Source organism: Neolamprologus multifasciatus, chromosome 7 (assembly GCF_963576455.1).
Source record: "Neolamprologus multifasciatus chromosome 7, fNeoMul1.2, whole genome shotgun sequence".
NCBI classification, from domain to species: Eukaryota; Metazoa; Chordata; class Actinopteri; order Cichliformes; family Cichlidae; genus Neolamprologus; species Neolamprologus multifasciatus.
The window spans coordinates 7,874,199-7,889,341 of NC_140445.1; positions in this window are offsets into that span (position 1 = coordinate 7,874,199).

The following is a 15,143-nucleotide window of genomic DNA, read 5'->3' on the forward strand; positions in this document are numbered from 1 at the left end:
TCAATCAAAATTTGAAATTCTTTTTTATTTTTAAACATGGATGCTCCACCTTCTGGACAAAAGAAGATAGAGACAAGGCAGCTTATTATCAGCGCACAGTTTCTAAATTTCAAAAGTCTGCATCTCCGATGGTATAGGGGCTCGAAAGACACCAGCTGTGGGCACTCCACCTTTTTCTTGGCGTACCATGGCCGCAGATGTGGAGGTTTAGATTCCCATTCCCATCTCTTCACACTCTGGAGCTACAAACCTCTCCAGTTCGAGCTGGAGGCCACCCCGTGATGAAGCCAACAGAGGCTGGCCGGACCCATGGGCTAATGCTCAGCCACCAGGTGGGCATCATAAGGGTCTTCCTTTGGGGTATCTTGAAACAAAAACACAACAAATAAGAGCCAAGATTCAGCAGCTAGAATCTTACATCAGACAAGAATGGGACAACATTTCTCTCGCAAAAGTCTGGCAAATGTGTTCCTCAGCTCCCACATATTTAATCAAGAGTGGATGCTACACAGTAGGAAATATGGCCCTGTCCCACCTTTTAGAGTTATTTTTTGGCATAAAATTCAGAATGAAGTAATATTTTTTGTAATATGTTCTTCAGTTTAAACATTTGAATAAAAGTGTGTGTCTTATTATAGTTTCAGAAACACACCAAAGCTATTGCAACAAGGAAATATGATGGACAAGATTGTTCTCATGACGACGTACAAGAACATTAAATGTGAAAACATTGTAATTCCTCTGATTGTAATTATTTTATGCTACATTTGAATATAGGAATTTTATTTTTCTGTTGTCATCACAATGTAAAGTGTAATTACTAAAGTTAAAGGGAGCAATTCATACATGTAAGGCTCAGTTCTCCATCGATGCTCAAGGTGTGAGAGGTGACACAATATCAGCTAAATTCCATTATGGTCCTTTGATTTAAGTGAATGGCTGAGTATTTCCTTACAGCAGATTACTGTTTATTTAAATTAAAGGGGACAGATAACGCTCATGTTCAGCTCTGTATCTGTATTCTGGCATTAAGCTTTTTTCTCATACTCTCTCATATTGGCCTTTTAACTCCCTGTGGTATAAACCTTTTTTTTTTAAGTTTTCATCATTTTCCTCATTTTTTTCCTTTTGGCTATTAGAATATGCGTCCTGTAGTGATGTCACATTAATGTCTACAATGTTATGAACATAAGTTCATTCAAATCCCGCTGAGAAAACTATTGAAAAAGATCTGAAAATTGTTCTCTGGTATTTTGGCAATCAGGGGGTAAAAATGATGATTCAGTCATGATTCATCTCTGGCAATCTTCTGCAGATACGTCTAAAAATCCACCACTTCTTGTGTCCAAGAAGAACATCTGATCATTATAGTCGGTGACTGTAATTCCTGAGTTCCTTTCAAGTGACCACGCTAAGCATTTTGTACCAACATAATGTGAAATGAGATCCACAGTTTAATTCCACTGGATGTTGTTTTACCATTTAAAGTCTACCAAAAAAAATGCAGATTTGTTTCAAAGACATCTGTGACCTCAGGTGTTTGAAGCCCTCTTTCCTTAAGACCCACTTTCTTGTGGTTTGCAGGCTTTGCAGATGGTAACAAAGTAAAGTCTATATTCATTCTGAAGACTGTACGGACTTGTGGCCAAAGACTTTGTGGACACACAAACGGAAAGAAGCACTGGAAACCAAGTAATCAGACTGTGTATAATAATAATAATAATAATAATAATAATAATAATAATAATAATAATAATAATAATAATAATTTAGCCACCATTACTAGCTGGATTTAAGCACTTGGTAGCCTCACTATTAGCATTTTTGCAGTTGCCAGTTTTGCCAGGTTTTTTTGTTGTTTGTTTTGGGGGGTTTTAAAGAATCTGAGGTTGCCATATTTTCTTATTAGCGCTAAGAAACAGAAAAATACTAGAGATTAATTTTTTTAAAAAGCTCAAAAAGGCACCAACAATCCACACTGAAGAGGATACGTTTAATGGCTCAAACAAACCCAATATCACAGCAAAGTAATGGACACACAAGCAGAAGGTGCAGTAAGTTACAGTACCAGGAGAGGGAGATATTTATTTGCAAAGAAAGAGAGAGACATTACTAATATATATTACAATATTTACATGTTAATACATATTAGCCATGTACCTTAATTGTATCTGGCATAGAAGGACCCTAGAATGTACTTCATACTCTCTGTGGTCACCAGTGACTTATTGGCTTTAAAAATAATATCTCCCCCTGCTGGTACTATGTGCAAGTGTGTTCATTTCATATTTTGGAGAGTATGATAAAACATTGTGTTTCTCAAACTAATGGGCAGGACCTTGCAGACTCCACCTATCTGTGTAAGGATTCCTGTAATGACCCCTTTACATGGAAACTGTCATGCTTTGTATTTATTTACTGGTAGGTTGAACCAATGGCCCAAAATTTGGGTAGCTAAGATGTACTATGTCATTTATATTTTTTTCCTCAGGCATTCATTCATGACCCTAACATGGACTTTTTTTGCACGAACCACATGTCGCTCTGTGTTTCTGTTGGTCATGGTATGATGTCATAGCATGCTACAGTCACCCTTCATGGTGGCTTTATTATCCAGTTCTGGAGTTTGCGCCTACAGAACCAGCCTCAAGTGGCCATGAAGAGGAAGTGCAGTTTTCAACACTGCCTGCTTTTCAGAGACGATCAATACCGTCGCAGGGATTAAACTTCCATGTGTTTAATGTATTATTGTAGTTTTAATATGAACCTCAAACAATGGAACATGACACATATAATACTAAAATAAGAAAAGCAAAGGTCCCCTTTAAAATATTTTTCTCTTACAGTACCAAAACTGTTAGCTCGCTCTAATCCCCATTTAAACACACGCTCACAGACACACACACGAACACACACGCGCACATTAAGAACCTAGTGTGACATTCACTATGCTTTCAATCCCTCCTCTGGCGCTCTCTCTGGGAGCCACTCGATCTCTGATCGATACTCTTTCTCGCTATACACACACACACACGCACATACACACACAAGCTCTAATGGTGGATGTCTGAAACAATCCTATTCCCCTCTGCATCCTCTTTCCCTCTCTTTCTTGTTTTATCTACTTTTATCTTCCTTCAAATCATCATATTGATGACAACCAGATTACTGCCTGTCAAAAAAAATGTCTTCCTTCTTTGATAAACAGTCAGATAGCTGTGGATCATGTGGGACGCTCTTCTTTTGGTCTGTAAATATGGTCTGGTTTGTGTATGCGTACTTATTCATGTGCAGCTCTGTATTGCAGCAGCTTCTGTTTATTCAAAACCTATAAAACAGTTATCATGATCGCTCCTGCAGTCCAGGTATGCTTTTGAGCCACGAGGGATACAACTGATCAAAGATGGGCGGCTGGTGTTTGTGCGTTTATGTGCTTGCTGAGATCAAGGATGTGCAAAACAAACCAAAAAGTGTTTTAAAAAAGTGTGGTGCATAAACAGGCATGTGTGCATGTCTGAGAGTTTAAAGTAAAAGACAGTTAAAACAAAAAAAGTCGCTATATTTGGGGGAAAAAAAGAGCAAAGTTAAAAGTCTTTTGTGTGTGTGTGTATGTGTGTTCATGTATACGGTTAGTATAAGGTGGGTATGATTAATTTCCCTCTGTAGCCGTGGCTCTAATTCCCAGTCGAGGTGGGAATGGTCCCTGAAAGAGTCCCAGTGGAAATCACAGTAGGCAGGCAGGCAGACAGCAGCTCTGAGAAGCACTGATGAATTATCCATAGAAAGAGAGAGGGTAGGAGGGGATTATGAGGAGAGAGATAGAAAGGTAGGGGAGCAATCGAAAGTAGAAGGCAAGTAGGAAAAAAAAAGAGAGAAGGAATAAGGAAAGGAAACATGCCAAAGAGTAATGGAATGTGGAGGGGGGAGAGTGAGAACAATAAAGTGTGTTTGCCGAGAGATTGACGGAAAAGTGAAAGCCAAAACATGTTATACCGCCTGGAAAATTCACACTTAGGGCTCATCCGCCCCCAGTGTGTGTTTATCCTTGCCGTTGGATTAGGGTGTCAGTTTGGTCCTATCTGTTTGGAAATATAAATCTTCATGTTCTGTCTCAGTGCTGAATAGTCAATGTGCTCCAAAATCTCCCAGGTGAAGCTCAACTGGGAGGGAAAAATCCACCCTGAAAATATTTCACAGCCAAGAGCAAAGGTCAGGGAAAAGTTGAGACAAAGCATCCGTGCTCTGTTTGCAAGAATTTGTGATTCATGGCTCCTATTTTAGGCTAAATATGTCCTCTCCATATACATGCCTCATAGTTTTCCACTAACTGTTTTATTTAATATATTAAATGCAAGTTTGTAGCAAATTATATGACACATGGTGCAGAGAAACATACAAGAAAAAAAAAAAAAGCAAAAGGTAGGAAATTTCCAACTGTACAACGTTTGGTTTTTTTTGTTTGTTTGTTTTTTAAAGTAGAAAATCAAGTTTAATTGGTCTGTGTCAAGGCTGGGTATAACAGGCTGGACTCAAAATGAAGACACAGGCAGAGGTGGAGTGATTATCCCAAAAGCAAATATTTATTTACAAGACACAAAACCTGGAACTATGAAACGTAGCTATACATCATACTAGTGGTGGCAATTATGGTACAGTGCAGGACCGGGATCAGGATGCGTGGTGCTAAGGTCAGAGGCTCTTTTAAGACAGGTTTCAGGTGGGCTTCAGGAGGTAAGACGAGTTAACAGGTGGTAATACTTTTTTACCTTACTTGTGAGCAGGTCAGAGGAAGTGTGGGGGAAAACTGCCAGTGGGATCCGGGTGAGTGTCCATTTGGCTGTGATCCAGAGAGTCCAGAGTTCCAGAGTTTTCCAAGACCAGAGGTGACGGTAGGAGGGCAGGCAGGTGGAATGACTCTGAATGATGGAGTGATCAGTGATGAAGAGGTAAGTGACAACAAGTTAGCACAACGAGAATGAATAACACGAAGTACACAACTTGAAAGCCTGGCATTAAGCTTAGCAGACATTCTGGCAAAGACTCGTTGAGAGCGGCGGTCTTAAATAACGCCAGCTGAATTACCAACAGGTGTGGAGAATAGGCGGGCTAATGAGGCTCCACCCAGGGGTGGAACCATGACAGGTCTGTAGCTATTTATGAAGAGGTTAGTAGTAAAAATATAATATTTTTATGTTATACTTTTTGTTTCCTGCTCTTTGGTGTTCTCATACTTAGAAAACAACAAAATGAATTGTGACACTGTAAAAACGAGATCATTGTTTTCTCCTGTTTATTCTCTGACACCTTTTCTCTTATTCCGAGTGTTTTGCATTGTCATTTATTTCATTTGCTGTTTCCTATATTAGACTATGTATTCTCTTTTCTATTTTTCAGGTGAAATATGTTTGCTGTGCTGTTGTAGAAATGAACATTAAAAAGAAGAATTTCACTTGTCGGAGGATTAGTTATGCATTTAATCTTTTTTGCCGCCCATCCCCCCCCCTTTCTGTTTTGTGATGTAATACTATGCAGCCCTTTAATTTGTCAGTCCTCCAATCACGCAGTTGCTGATCATTGTTTCCATCATTAATTGGATCCCATTGACCAGGAGGCATATATGATGGATGATTGAATCCAGCTTGGCAAATCTAATTCTCGTGAGGCTTTTGAAGAACAGAAGTGAATTAGCACAAGATTATGGATGTATCCACCATGACATTACCTACTGGTTTATTCCGCAAGCCTCAAAACCAGCAAATGAGACCATAAATTCCTCAGGACAGTGTTTTCTGAAGTTATGGATCAAGGGACCCAAATGAAATTTTCCCAAAGACTTGTAGCTGGACTTCTTTTTGCCAACAGCCCCCTGGTGGCCATTTGTAAGAATACAAATTTAAGACATTTCACGCTTGCTTAACTTTTCAGACTCTAAAGGTATCTCCATTTTTATATATATATATCCTGTGTGCTTGCTGCATGGTGTGTTTTCTGCGCAGTAGTGCTAATATAACAATAACAAGAAGAAAAGAGGATAAGAATAAAAATATTAAAACTTCGAGGGCCTCCTTTGAACATTTCCAACATTATATTTTTACGTGTATTTTGTTTAGCTTTTTTGTACAATTTCATTACCTCTTCAAATATGTCAGTAGACTGAATTATTTTTTCACTGCTCAGTATGAATAAACGTATTTTTAGCAGTCAGAGACAAAACTGTGCCAAGGTGTTGGCTATAGGCTATGTAAGAAACAAATAAAAAGTATGATATGTGGAGGAGGAGGATATTAAATTGTGTGAAAATAGTTATGCATACAAACATCAGTGATGGTGTGTGTGTGTGTGTGGATGTGTTCAAAAGAATTCATCTGAATATAAAATGTGCTGTTAAATGATCACACTTCATGTCTGTGTGCCTGCAATTTTTCTCTGTTAGCAGTCATTTAAAGGACATTATGCAGGGTGACATGAATGTAATTAAGCCACACCACTGACCTGCAGTGTGAATGATTTCTACCATATTAGAATGTGTTTGGGTCAAGTAATAGGTGCTTATAGCTCTCTGGGCATTTCTGTATGACCTCGAGTACTTGGTTTACATTGAATGAACTGTTGTGCTTCATTATTATTACATTTGAAAGTTACATACAATCTGTCAACACATACTACGTTATGGATCTTTAATGACTCTGTTATGGGGGTTTTACCCACACAGTTCCTCCAGAAGGCACTCACAGCCTCAAGCTTTTAGACACTGTGCAAATTGCACAGAAGATTATTATATCATGATAATTCTGCTTGTAATGAACTCATAAGCTGCTTTTAATGCCTAATGACCAGTGCTTGGGCACAGAGAGAGAAGGGCACAAGAATTTGCTAGAGTACAGGACATGAGGTATTGAACTCCTGTTAGATATCTACAGAAATGAGAAGTTTCTTTGCCTTAGGGAAATTATGTGTATTTTTCAAATGAGCATAAGTTGAAAAGGGTACTGAGTGCAGGTAATGTATGGCAGTGTTTTATTTCTGGGCATTCCAGACAAATGGTTCACCAGACCATGCCCTAGATGCCTCCTTATTTTGGATGTTGCCACCTTCATAAGATGCCTTTACTGCCTGCACAGGGCTCTGAGAACAAGACTTTTACTCCCTCAGCTACAAAGATGGGAGTACAACTACAAAGCCACACCACCCGTACAGGATGTCCACTGCTTTTTTCAGTCATTTCTGTTCAGCTTCAACCACTAGTCTCACAAAATAAGTAGTCCTCTGAGTATTGCACCAAGATGCTGGGTCAAATGTTAAATGGGTGTTGGCTGTCTCTGCTGGGCAAATATTGCACTGGTGTACCTGTTTTCCCAACACCTAACTGAGAGGAATGCATGCCTTTACTTCTCTTCATTTTCTATTCAAAGCTGATGCTTTGGATTTTTTTTTTTTTTTGCCTTTTAGGACAAACACATACTGGCTAACACATTGCCTTAACAAAGTAAATTATTAAACAAGGCTTAATTGATGTATTGTTCATACCTTTAGAAAAATGGCATACATTGTGTTGCTCTGCAGAAGTGAATTTTTAAGTGATGCATGTTTTTTCAGAATAATTTAGGTGTTATTAATTCATATAAAACCAAAACTGAGCACAGTTCCCATATCTTTAATATATTCCATTACGCTGATGCTCAAAGTTGGTAATAGGACAAAATCATTGAGGATGAAGGAAAAATAAAGATTTTGGCTCTAGATTGTGACACTTGGAGTGGGCCTAAAATTAATTAGTTGCAGTTTTCAGCAGAGCTTCAAGGAGTTTTACAGCCCTGAAAATCTCATGTGGATATCTCCTTTACTTAAGAAAACACACACATACAAAAAAACAAAAAACAAAATCAGCTCAAGGGACCAAATGGGAGGGCCTCATGGATTGACCAGTCTCACTCTCTCCTGTTTATTTTGCATTCTCCCAAATACGTGGTTGAAAACAGCCAGAAATTAGTACATTCATTTTATTTATTTATTTTTGTAAGTCTTGTTTTGCTGTTTAGCTGGTTGACATAGTCTCTTCAAACAATAATCCCTTTAACATTAAAAGTAGAGTGTGTAAAATCTCACCACTAGATGTCAGTAGATTGCAGACTGCGGTCAACTGAATTCTGTTTTCTTACTCTGCCCACTTCAAGTACCAAAACCTAGCTACTGTGGCTGCTGTATAACAACTCTGACCACTGTTCATCTGTAGTAAGTGTAGGCTGTCAGTGCACTATTCACCTCCATTATCAGTATGCCAGGTTCACAAGTCTATTTTCTCTGGAGGCTGTAAAACTTTGTCAAAGTAGTCCGATATAAGTCGATGAGACTCACTTCTGTTCAATGACAGCAATACTGAGGTGTGTTAATACACATTAATCAATATATATTTGTTAATATAAGATTAAAAAATAACCTCAAAACTTACTTACTCTAAATCTATCTACAGCCAGCTAAAATGTATATAAAAAAAACATAAATAACACTCGGATTACAATTAATTTACTTTACCAAAAGTCATCTAGTGCTCTAACTTTAAAACAGTAGACTCCCCTGTGTATTGGAACTTACAACTCTTTTATGTCTTGTTGATTTTGCATGAAATAAAAAATCTGAATGGTTCCCAACAACTTAATCAAGAAATTTAAAGGCTTCCTTTTTCATTCCTTTCAGAGGCCTTGTAAGGGTGCACTCCTGTTTTTCTGTAAGGACTACTGTCCTTCCATCTAAATGTTGTTGTTTTTTTTAACAATGCACCATGTGTCAACAACATTATTCAATTAGTGATTTCAAAGGCCACAGACAAAGTCTCCTTTGAATACAAGATCTTCACACAGCGCCTCACTCCTCACTGCATCAGTGATCGGCTGCTTGAGCAAATCTGGCCTGAAATTAATGAGAAACATCTGGATCTGTCTCCAAAAAGCCTGAAAAATGTCGACAAGGCCATTTTAAAGGACCTTGGCAAAATACATAAGTGCAAGGAAAAAGATTTGATTTTTAGTCTGAGGGAACAACTCGATAGTATTGCTGTCGCAGTCTTCACCAAACACCTGTTAGCATTACCAAAAAGAGTACTCAGTGTATCTAAAAACAGGGACGAGTACTGGGAAGTTGTGGAAAACTTTACTAAAGATCTGGTAATACACGCTATGGGTGAACTAAACGAGACAACGAGCTGGTATTCGGCAACATTTGACTTCATTATACAGAGGCTGAGCCACAAGATCTGGAACCAAATTTTGTCCAGCAATTTTGAAATCTCCCTCGAGAACATTGAAGAACTCAGCTTGACGGTATACAAGCAACCCAATGATTGACAAAGTGATTTTCCAAACCTTGTGTGATTTTGTGGCAAAACTATTAAACTAGGTTAAAATACTCAATTAAATTGGGCAATCTAAATGTACAGGGTAGGCCATTTATATGGATACACCGTAATAAAATGGGAATGGTTGGTGATATTAAAGTCCTGTTTGTGGCAAATTAGTATATGTGAGGGGGCAAACTCCTCAAGATGGGTGGTGACCATGGTGGCCATTTAGAAGTCGGCCATCTTGGATACAACTTTTGGTTTTTCAATAGGAAGAGGGCCATGTGACACATCAAACTTATTGGTAATGTGACAAGAAAAACAATGGTGTGCTTGGTTTCAACGTAACTTTATTCTTTCATGAGTTATTTACAAGTTTCTCTTTGTTCACAGCCATTGACATGTCAAAGAGGTTAACACATGAGGAGCGGATTGAAATTGTGTTGATATCTGGTGAACGCAGAAACCGGGTCATTGCAGCAGATTTCAATGAAAGACCCCCTACGAGACCACCCATCTCCCATGCTACAGTTAGCAAACTGCTTGCTAAGTTTTGTGAAACTGGTTCAGTGTTGGATTTGCCAAAATGTGGACGCAAGGCAACTGTCACTAATGAAGAAACATCAGTGGCTGGCCTAGCTTCATTCAGCAAGAGCCCACAGCGTAGCACTCGCCGCATGTCACTGGAGAGTGGCATTAGTTGAACATCCCTTCAGCAAATATTAGCTACTCACAAATGGCACCCTTACAAACTCCAGCTACTGCAGCATCTCAACGAAGATGACCCAGATCGGCGCACAGAATTTGCAGAATGGGCAAAACAAAAATTATGGGTGCCAGGTCCGAGCATTCCTAGATGAACAGTTTCCTGGAAAGTGGATTGGTCGTTGTGGGCCAGTTTAAAGGTCTCCCGATCTGACCCCATTAGACTTTTATCTTTGGGGTCATCTGAAGGCAATTGTCTTTGTTGTAAAGATTCGAGCTGTGCAGCACCTGAAACTACGGATGCTGGATCCCTGTGCTGGCATTTCTCCTGCGGTGTTGCTATCAGTGTGTGAAGAGTGGGAGAAGAGGGTTGCATGGACAATCCAACACAATGGGCAGCACACTGAACACATTTTATAAGTGGTCAGAAACTTGTAAATAACTCATGAAAGAATAAAGTTATGTTGAAACCAAGCACACCATTGTTTTTCTTGTGACATTATTTTTGAAAAAACTAAAATTGTATCCAAAATGGCTGACTTCTAAATGGCCACCATGGTCACCACCCATCTTGAGGAGTTTGCCCCCTCACATATACTAATCTGCCACAAACAGGACTTTAATATCACCAACCATTCCCATTTTATTACGGTGTATCCATATAAATGGCCCACCCTGTAGTTTCAAAAACCAAGAGTGGTTAAAAATGGCCACTCTTTTTGTCCTGTCTGCAAGGTCATAACCTTACAATAAAAAGCACTGTGAGGGAAGTGACAGGGTTTGGCACTGTTTCTTAATTTAAAATGTCCAATTATAACAGGACATTTTAAGTTAAGAAACAGTGCCACATCAAAACATAAATTAATTAATTAAAATAAATGTTAAAAATAAAATGAAATAAAAATACATTTTTGTTTCGTTTCATTTGCTGTGAATTTGTTGAGAATGGAATATCAGTTTAGAATAGTGTGTCTCAATATAATGTATCATAGCATCATTCTGCAGACTAATTTGAAATGGATGTAATAGTAATGTCCTTCTGCATGTGTGTGCAAACTTTAGCAAAGTGTAATCAATGTTTCAGGTTAGGTGGTTACATTTGTTTAAATATTCTACTTTCAGTGTTCCAGATTTGATATTTTTACTGAATGGTCTTTTAATTTAATTTAATTTAATTTAATTTAATTTAATTTAATTTAATTTAATTTAATTTAATTTAATTTAATTTAATTTTATTTTATTTTATTTTTACAATGTTTGTTCTGTATGCATTGCTATTTATTAATTGTCCTGTGTTATATGGAAAAGTGTCTCAACTGTGCCAGAGTAATAGCTTGTTAGTCACATTTGGTTTTACCAGTAGGGGCTCCCATATGAAAAAGTGCATTTTTACAGCAGTGGTGGACTAAATGTCCCTAAATAGATGTGGTCCTCCTCCGCATCTGAGTCTACAGTTTCTGAAAACTGTCTGCTCTCTTTATCTCTCTCTGCCTGTGGATCCCTCTGTGCCTGCCTCACTACACCTGTACTCTAAGCTGGCTGCTAATAAATTAACACCTCCCCACATTGCACTACCTAAGGAGTTCTTAAGTACTTCATCTCCAGAGTTGTTTCTTATTTACTTTTACTAAACTAAAAAAATTATCAGGCTTTAAGTTTAACTGCAACATGTTTCTTTTGTAGGATACCTAAGACACTACTTTCTGAACTCTCTGAAATCTCGCTCCAGTGGTATCACAAGACAGTAGTTGACCTAGAGTTGACTGCATGTGTCTGCCCTTCACTCTATTAACAGCTCTGTTGCTATTCGTTCATTCAACACATATTAAATGCCAGTGTAAAATTTCCACCCACCCGGTTTTTACCAGTCAGTTCTTTCTGCATTTCTTGCTTTCTTTCTTTTGGCTTATCTCTTTGTGTTGTTGTCATTTTCCATTTAGTGTCTGATGATTAAACAGAAAAAAGCTACAGATATCTGTCAGTCTGTTTTCTGGTGTCATCTGTGGATGAGATATTAAAGAAAAGAGCAGTATACCTTAGTGGAGTAACAGCAATTGTTGAAACATCCATAGAATAATCCCATTTCATTACGAAAGGCAATCTTCTATTTTTAACAGCATCCTGATTCAGATCAGTTGATCGCTTTTATCACAGTTCCATGTCATCACAGACATTGTGTTTCATGTGTGGCTTCAGTTGTGTGGTGAGCCTAAATTTGCAATGTGAAGTGACTGGGTTCTTGTGATTTTTTGACTGATTTTCTCCATTTTAATCTTGTAAATTCTACATTTTAAATCTTGGAATACTGCCCCCATCTCCATCTCTGTATCTTTTACCTTTCCCTAGAATGGCCCTAGTGTAGTCAGTAGACACTTCCTTATGTACACCTTGATAGTGCTGGTTTGGACTCCTTTGGCCCTCAGAACTTTTTCCCCCTTCTTTTTTTAAACAAGATTTTGGAAACATTCCTCAGAGTTTTTGTCCATATTGGCATAATTACATTGTGTAAACTGTAATGTTATTATGCCAATAATAACATTGCATATCCATGATGTGAATTTTCTTACTGTCATGTTTAAGGAACCAGGTTGAGATGATCTGAGCTTTGCAACACAGCACATTAACCTGTTGCAATCAGCTATCAGACATGTGGTCATAAAGGCATGGACATAGCCACAATACTCAGGTAGGGTGTGGATTTAAAGATTACCATTTGGTACCAAGAAACCCAAGATAATCCAACAATACTACACCATCACCAAAACTTGAACCGTTGCTACAGGTAGGATAAAACAATTTTTTCATGCTGTTTGTGCCTGATTATGACCGCGCCATCTGAACTTCAAAACTGAAATTACACTCATCAGACCTGGCAAGGTTTTTCCAATTTTGGTGATTGCATGCAAATTGTGGCCTTATGATCTTCTGCTGCTGTAGTTCATCTATCTCAAAGTTTGATATATTGTGCATCCAGAGATGCTCTCCTGCAGAGACAGTTTTCTTCTGACCTCTAGCATTAACATTCGCTCACAATCCTAATCCTAATGCTGCTAACTGCTAAGCTAGCATTTGTATTTGTAACTAAAATCAAAGTTATTGATACAAAGCTGTGAGTTTTCTAAAAATGAACTCTTAAAAAACTGTCAAAAAGACAGACTAGACTTGCAGGAAGTCAAAGAGGCACCTGATTTATTAACTATGAGAGACAGAAAATAGAAAGAGAGAGCATGATGCCAACAATGACCTGAGGAAGACTGATGCAAAAAAAAAGAATAAGTATACAAGAGGGAGAGAAGTACAGTCAGTCAGACAAACCTGACTGCTAGTCATTTCTATGAACGTAGAACAACATTTATATTTAAACTTTATCGATATCTGTTCCTGTCCAGTCTTCTTGTTGTGTTTACGCCTTTCTTCACTCATACCTGGTTATCTTCCTGCGTGTATGGCTACAGAGTTCAGTACAAGCAGGTTACACAAGAATTTACTAGTTGGATGTTTTAGTGTTGTGAGCATCTTCAACTTTCAGGGACACCGGGGACCTTGAATCTGTTATATGGTGATGAGATATTTCCCTAGCGATTTCGCAAAACTCTCATAAAAAGCCAATAAAAAATAGACACAGAAGCACTTACTGGCCATCAGCTGGACTGTAAAAGTTAGAACCAGGTGTCCCAGACATGCACTATTCAACAGGGACCAAATAAAAACCCTACAATATCTGTGACACTTACCATGTAGATACACTACCTCAGGACAAGAATAAAATTCCTGTAATATTCTCGTGATATGGAAACTAATAGCTTGGTCAATAATATCCTGAGAAGGAGTATGTTGTAGTTTATGATATTTTTATCTCCTGTGGTGTCAGTATAGTAGTCACGCAATATTCCTTGAGGGAGTAATGTGCCTGTGGTAATCAATAGTGAGTTTACTATCACGGCGTAAGGTGGTGATCTCGGTCTGGATGCAGGGGGAGTTACAGAAACAGAAAAATCCTACGACAAGGATCAAATCTGACACAGGATGTCATCTTCTAGAGTTTCTCCTTTTGTCGGACTGCTTCTATGCGCTCACTGGAAACTCTCACGGGCTCTTACTCATCCTCTGCAGAAAAATGCGGCACACACTTTAAAGCTCTTCTTTCTCACAAACCTACACCCAAATGAGGGGGAACTATCATGGGGATATTAATGGACACAGAGACACAGATGGAGTCAACTGAGCTTTTAATAGAGCATCTCCTCCTTCTCTGTAGCGATAAATAATACAGCAGTCAGCAAATTTAGACCTAATAGATGATATTGACCTTTGAAAGGGGAAAATAGTGTGAGTAACAGGACAGCACAAGTGGAAATGGAGAGAGAGAAAGATGTGGGTACGGAGCGCTGGGAGAGTAGCGATGGAGAGGAATACACACGAGTGTCAATAGAAGCAGGGCACTCAGACAAAGCATCTTGATCACAGTGCGACAAAGCGGTGATCAATCACAAAGATGACGACGTAGCAGAGCGGGCTGCAGCGCTGGAGAGGCCCTGACCTCAGCTGCACTGCAGATAGAGCAGAGAGGCTGGATGGGCAGCAAGAGCCCTCAGAGGATCTCTTTCGTTGCTTTTATCTCTCTCTCTTTGTCTCATCCTTTTCTCCCTGTCCCTGCCTCATCGCTGCAGTGGGTCTTCTTCTCTCTCTCCTTATCTCCTTCTTTCCGTTTTGATTACTCTCTGCTGCTTCATCTTTCTACCCCCTCCCACCATTCCTTTCTTCCTATATTTCTGTCTGGTACCCACCATCTGTCATCCGTTGTCTTCCTCCGTCACCCCCACCGCTTCTCCCCCACTCATTTTCACTCCCTCAATCCAATTCAGGGAGCTTTATTGGCATCATAAGATGAATTTTACTGTCTCTGCCTCTCTTTCTGGAACATTTGTCTTCCTATTACTAATTCTCTATTCTTTTAATGCTGCTCCACAAAACTCTGCTGCGCCCTGCACAAGCTGCACAAGCCATGGTCAAGTGAGTCTACAACACTGAGTCCAGTATGCTCCATCACATCAATATCAAAGCCAAGGACCTGCGTTGTTTATTATACTGCTCGTGAATCAAG